This window comes from Salvelinus fontinalis, chromosome 8 (assembly GCF_029448725.1).
Source record: "Salvelinus fontinalis isolate EN_2023a chromosome 8, ASM2944872v1, whole genome shotgun sequence".
NCBI lineage: Eukaryota > Metazoa > Chordata > Actinopteri > Salmoniformes > Salmonidae > Salvelinus > Salvelinus fontinalis.
This window is the reverse complement of record NC_074672.1, coordinates 6,903,813-6,909,812: the sequence shown is the minus strand read 5'-3', so window position 1 is coordinate 6,909,812 and position 6,000 is coordinate 6,903,813. Positions and strand designations below refer to the sequence as shown.

General features: G+C 46.0%; 1 protein-coding gene across 3 annotated transcripts in view; it reads left to right on the top strand.

The window, feature by feature from the left end:
- LOC129860444 (histone-lysine N-methyltransferase PRDM16-like) overlaps positions 1-6,000 on the top strand; it is a 366,029-nt gene that overhangs the window by 75,067 nt on the left and 284,962 nt on the right. The gene's annotated exons all lie outside the window — the stretch shown is intronic.

Here is a 6,000-nt window from a genome sequence, read left to right as displayed (position 1 = left end):
TCTCTCTCTCTCTGACTCTCTCTCTCCTTCTGTCTCTCTCTCTCTCTCTCTCTCTCTCTCTTTCTCTTTCTCTTTCTCTCTCCCGCTCTCTATCTCTCTCAATTCAATTCAATTCGCTTTATTGGCATGACGTAACAATGTACATATTGCCAAAGCTTATTTTGGATATTTACAATATAAAAATAAATAAAATGAGAATCAAAATTGTCAATGGGACAACAGTAACAACAATAACCAAGGGTCAAAATAACCAACACATTCAACAATAACAATAAACATACAGTAGAGTACATGTGCAGGTTGATTGGTCTTTCAGACACTGTCCCTCAACTTATGGCAGGCAGCAATGTAGTGCGCTGCCAACCCACAGCTCTCTGCGTCCTCCCCCAACAGGACGGGTAGCCTATCCTCATCAGAGAGGTCTTTGAAACCTTGAATAAGGGTTTCAAATTTGAAAATGACACTCTCTAATTATTTTATATTTTTGACATTTTGTCAGGAAATGCAGCTCCGTCTCAGGTTCTGCTGTTGTGCAGTGGTTGCACAGCCTTTCCTCTACAGGGAGCAAGGTTTTCCTGTGTCTACCCTTCTCAATGGCAAGGCTGTGCTCACTGAGCCTGTACTTTGTCAAGGTTTTGATCAGTAACTATGGTCAAATATTTAGCCACAGTGTACTGTCGATTTAGGGCCAGATAGCACTGCATTTTGCTTTGTGTTTGTGCTGGTGTTCCCCAATAAGCAATGTAGTTTTGTTTTGACTGTGTTGTAATTTGGTTTATTCTGATTGATTGGATGTTCTGGTCCTGAGGCTTCAGTGTGTTAGTAGAACAGGTTTGTGAATTCAGCCCCAGGACCAGCTGGATGAGGGGACTCTTTTCTTTGCTCAGCTCTTGGCATTGCAGGGCTTGGTAATGATATGAGAGGGGGTCACTGTATTTTAGATGTTTCCAAAACTTAATAGCTCTTTTTTTTAGTTTTTATTATTAGTGGATATTGGCCTAATTCTGCCCTGCATGCGATGTTTGTAGTTTTCCTCTGGACATGTAGGATGATCTTACAGAACTCTGCATGCAGGGTTTCAATGGGGTGTTTGTCCCATTTGATTAAATCTTTCTCTCTCCCTCTGTCTCCCTCTCTCCCTCTCTCCCTCTCTCTCCTTTTGTCTCTCTCTCTCTCTTTCTCTCTCCCTCTCTCTCCTTCTCTCTCTCCCTCTCTCTCTCTCTCTTTCTCTTTCTCTCCCTCTCTCTCATTCTCTCTCCCTCTCTCTCCTTCTGTCTCCCTTTCTCTCTCTCTCTTTTTCTCTCTCCCGCTCTCTCTTTCTCTCTCCCTCTCTCTCCTTCTGTCTCCCTCTCTGCCTCTCTCCCTCTCTCTCCTTCTGTCTCCCTCTCTCCCCCTCTCTCTCTCTCTCTCTCTCTCCCCCTCTCTCTCTTTCTCTCTCCCTCTGTCTCTCTTTTCTTTACCTTTCTCTCTCTTTCTCTCTCCCTCTGTCTCTTTCTCTTTCCCTCTCTCTCTCTCCTTGTCTCTCTCTCTTCGTCGCTATCTCGCTTTGGCCTTGACGTCATTTTTTTCCTCTCTCGTGTTCTCTGTCTATTTTGTGTGAATCTTTGGCGTATGGGTCTGTTTGGTCTGGGGTGTCGCGTCTCTTTCGGTCCCCTGCGTACAGACAGAAGTCACTGTGAGACTGCAAAGTCTGTCCTTCCCGTGTGTCACAGCTTCCTCCTTCCTCCTCTTTCGCTCGTCTCCATTGTTGTCCTCCTTTTGGTTCCATGTTTTTTTGTTGTTTCCTGTTTGGGGGAAATGCAAAGCTGTGGGCTGGGCTCAGAACTTTTGCGTGACACACACACACACACACACACACACACACACACACACACAGACACAGACACAGACACAGACACAGACACAGACACAGACACAGACACAGACACAGACACAGACACAGACACACACACAGACACAGACACAGACACAGACACAGACACAGACACAGACACAGACACACACACACAGACACAGACACTCACACACACACACACACACACACACACACACACACACACACACACACACACACACACACACACACACACACACACACACACACACACACACACACACACACACACACACACACACACACACACACACACACACACAGACGTAATCCTCTGTGAATGAACAACGCTACATATGCATTCTCACCACTGTTTCCTATTGACATGAATTGTGATGGACATGATGGAGTGATTTACCAAACACATCTGCGTCTGCTTCCTTCCTCAAAACCATTTCTCAACTATTCCATCGGGGACGAGGCTCATGCGACAGATTCTGATTAAGAGAATCCATTCACGTATTCAGACCACTTCACTTTTTACTCATTTTGTTACATTTACAGCCTTATTCTAAAATGGATTCAATAGTTTTTTCCCTCATCAATCTACACACAATACCCCGTAATGACAAAGTAAAAACAGGTTTTTAGACATGTTAGCACATTTATATAATATTTTTTTTAAACTAATATGACATTTACATAAGTATTTAGACCCTTTGCTATGCGATTCAAAATTGAGCTCAGGCGCATCCTGTTTCCATGGATCATCCTTGAGATGTTTCTACAACTTGATTGGAGTCCACTTGTGGTAAATTCAATTGATTGGACATGATTTGGAAAGGCACACTCCTGTCTATATAAGGTTCCACAGTTGACAGTGCATGTCAGAGCAAAAAACAAGCCATGAGGTCGAAGGCATCGAAGACCAAGAACCCAATGGTCATTCTGACAGAGCTCCAGAGTTCCTCTGTGGAGAACTTTTGCCTACCTCCCTTCTCTTCCAAAAGGACAAACATCTCTGCATCACTCCACCAAATCAGGCCTTTATGGTAGAGTGACCAGACGGAGGCCACTCCTCAGTAAAAGGCACATGACAGCTCACTTGGAGTTTGCCAAAAGGCACCAAAAATACTCTCAGACCATGGGAAACAAGATTCTCTGGCCTGATGAAACCAAGAATGAACTATTTGACCTGAATGCCAAGCATCACGTCTGGAGGAAACCTGTCACCATCCCTACGGTGAAGCATGGTGGTGGCAACATCGTGCTGTGGTGATGTTTTTCAGCAGCAGGGACTGGGAGACTTGTCAGGATTGAGGAAAAGATGAACGGAGCAAAGTACAGAGATCCTTGATGAAAACCTTCTCCAGAGTGCTCAGGACCTCAGACTGGGGTGAAGGTTCACCTTCCAACAGGACAACGAACATAAGCACACAGCCAAGACAACGCACCTTTATTTAACCAGGTAGGCCAGTTGAGAAGAAGTTGTCATTTACAACTGCGACCTGGTCAAGATAAAGCAAAGCAGTGTGACAAAAACAACAACACAGAGTTACACACAAACAAACGTACAGTCAATAGAAAAATCTATGTACAGTGTGTGCAGATGTAGAAGAGTAGGGAGGTAAGGCAACAAATAGGCCATAGTGGCGAAATAATTACAATTTAGCATTAACACTGGAACGATAGATGTGCAGATGATGGTGTGCAAGTAGAGATACTGGGGTGCAAAAGAGCAAGAGGGTAAGTAATAATATGGGGATGAGGTAGTCGGGTGTGCTATTTACAGATTGGCTGTGTACAGTGGCTTAGCCAGAGTCCGGACTAAAATCTCTGGAGAAACCTAAAAGTAGCTGTGTAGCGACGCTCCCCATCCAACCTGACAGAGCTTGAGAGGATCTGCAGAGAAGAGGGGCTGGGGCGGAGGCAGAGGCACAGACAACAATGCCGTGCTGCTGTGGATCTCAACCAAAGAGCCAGGAACAGCAACAACAACAACAGAGGAATAATTGAGCAGGGTAATCTCATTTAGGTCAGATATCTTTTTTCAGGAGAGGCCTGTGTGTGTGGGGAGGGGGGACGGGCTGTGCTTGTTTCCACACTCTATCTCTCTCTCTCTCTCTCTCTTGCTGGGTCCTTGAGAGGGACGATGACTAATAGTGGGGACTGTGCAGCGCTCCCCCAGAGGCCCTAGAGAGCAGCAGCCTAATGCGGATGTCACCCGCTGCACCACACTTAGCTCGTCAGCCAGGTAACAGAGACTGGGAAGAGAGGGGGGCTGGCGTCGTCCCATTACACCAGGGGAGGGGCACCTGAGCTAAAGACGGCCAGTTGTTCCCAAATCGACCCGTCGACCCCCTCCTAATTACCAGCCAATTATCTCCAAACGCACGCCGCTCACCCCCAACGTGAACCCTTTACAGGGGAAAATTGCTTTTCGCTCGATCTGTCGCTGTTGTTGTCTCGCCGTAGTGCTCTCTCTCTCACACACACACACACACACACACACACACACACACACACACACACACACACACACACACACATGCACACACACACATCTGACACTGAGGTCAGACAGACAAACACAAACACTAGGGGCAAAGTTGAGCATTATTTAGGCGTAGGAAAAGAGGAGGCACACATGCACATGAACTCACACTCACACACCCGGTGGCACCACTTAGTCTCAGTGCTGCGACAGGTCCCTGAGAGAGGGTCCGCGTTCCCCCGTTCCCAGAATTCTTTGTGGAGGACCCATTGTTTGGCGGTGCTGTATACAGTATTGTGTGTATGTCTCCGCTCGTCCGCTTCTCGACTCGAGGCTCGCGGAGGGAGTAGAGGGACCGGGTTATTGTGACCCCTCTCCCTTCTCCTCAACACTTGTCGCCCATTCTCTTCCTCCCCATCTGTTTCCCACTCTTCCTCCCCGCCACCAAGCAAAAAGGCTCCACAGACCACTGCTACTGTGTGTTTTCTACTCGGCTGGATGAAGACAGGGAGTGACACATCAGTTTCTAGCAGTGCCACCTTTACTGGCTGTTGAAACACTTGGATCTGGTTCAATAGGGGTTTTATATGACCACATGGAGGTATGGAACATACCGGTGTACGTATCATATACAGTAAGCGCCAAAACTATTGGGATGGTTCTTTGGGTGCTGGACTCCAGCATTTTTGGATTTGAAATGATACAATGAGATTGAGGTTAAAGTGCAGACTGTCAGCTTTAAATTGAGGGTATTTTCATCCATACAGGGTGAACCGTTTAGAAATTACAGCACCTTTTTGTACAATTATTTTTCATCTGTCTAACTTTCTCACTCATTGTTATTCAGGGTTCAATCAGGATTATGTGTAATCAGGGTAGCATCCAAAATAATGTAGAAGTGTTTAGAAACACATTCTATTCATGTTTACAAGAAAAGTGACTACAAAATAACAAAATACATTATTTACCATTCATTTCTATAGGGCACAAAATCATCTGAAACCCAACCAAAACGAACAGCAAATGCATCCAACAAATGTGTAGTCACAAGTTTGATGTAGTTATTGTGTGCTATGAATATGGGACCAAAAACATAACTTTTTACTACTTTAATACACATATAAGTGAATTTGTACCCATTCCTTTGGTCCCCTAAAATGGGAGGGGGGGTGGGGGGGGCTATGTACAAAAACTGGTGTGTTTTCTAAACGTTTCAGCCGGTATGGATTAAAAATACCCTCATATTAAAGCTGACAGTCTGCACTTTAACCTTATAGTCATTGTATCATTTCTATCTCTGGTCCTTCTAGTTCTGGTCCCTCTATCTCTGGTCCCTCTATCTCTGTCCCTCTATCTCTGGTCCCTCTATCTCTGGTCCCTCTATCTCTGGTCCTTCTAGTTCTGGTCCCTCTATCTCTGGTCCCTCTATCTCTGGTCCCTCTAGCTCTGGTCCCTATAGTTCTGGTCCTTCTAGTTCTGGTCCCTTCAGTTCTGGTCCCTCCAGCTCTGGTCCCTCTAGTTCTGGTCCCTCTAGTTCTGGTCCTTCTAGTTCTGGTCCCTCCAGCTCTGGTCCCTCTAGTTCTGGTCCTTCTAGTTCTGGTCCCTCCAGCTCTGGTCCCTCTATCTCTGGTCCCTCCAGCTCTGGTCCCTCTAGTTCTGGTCCCTCTAGTTC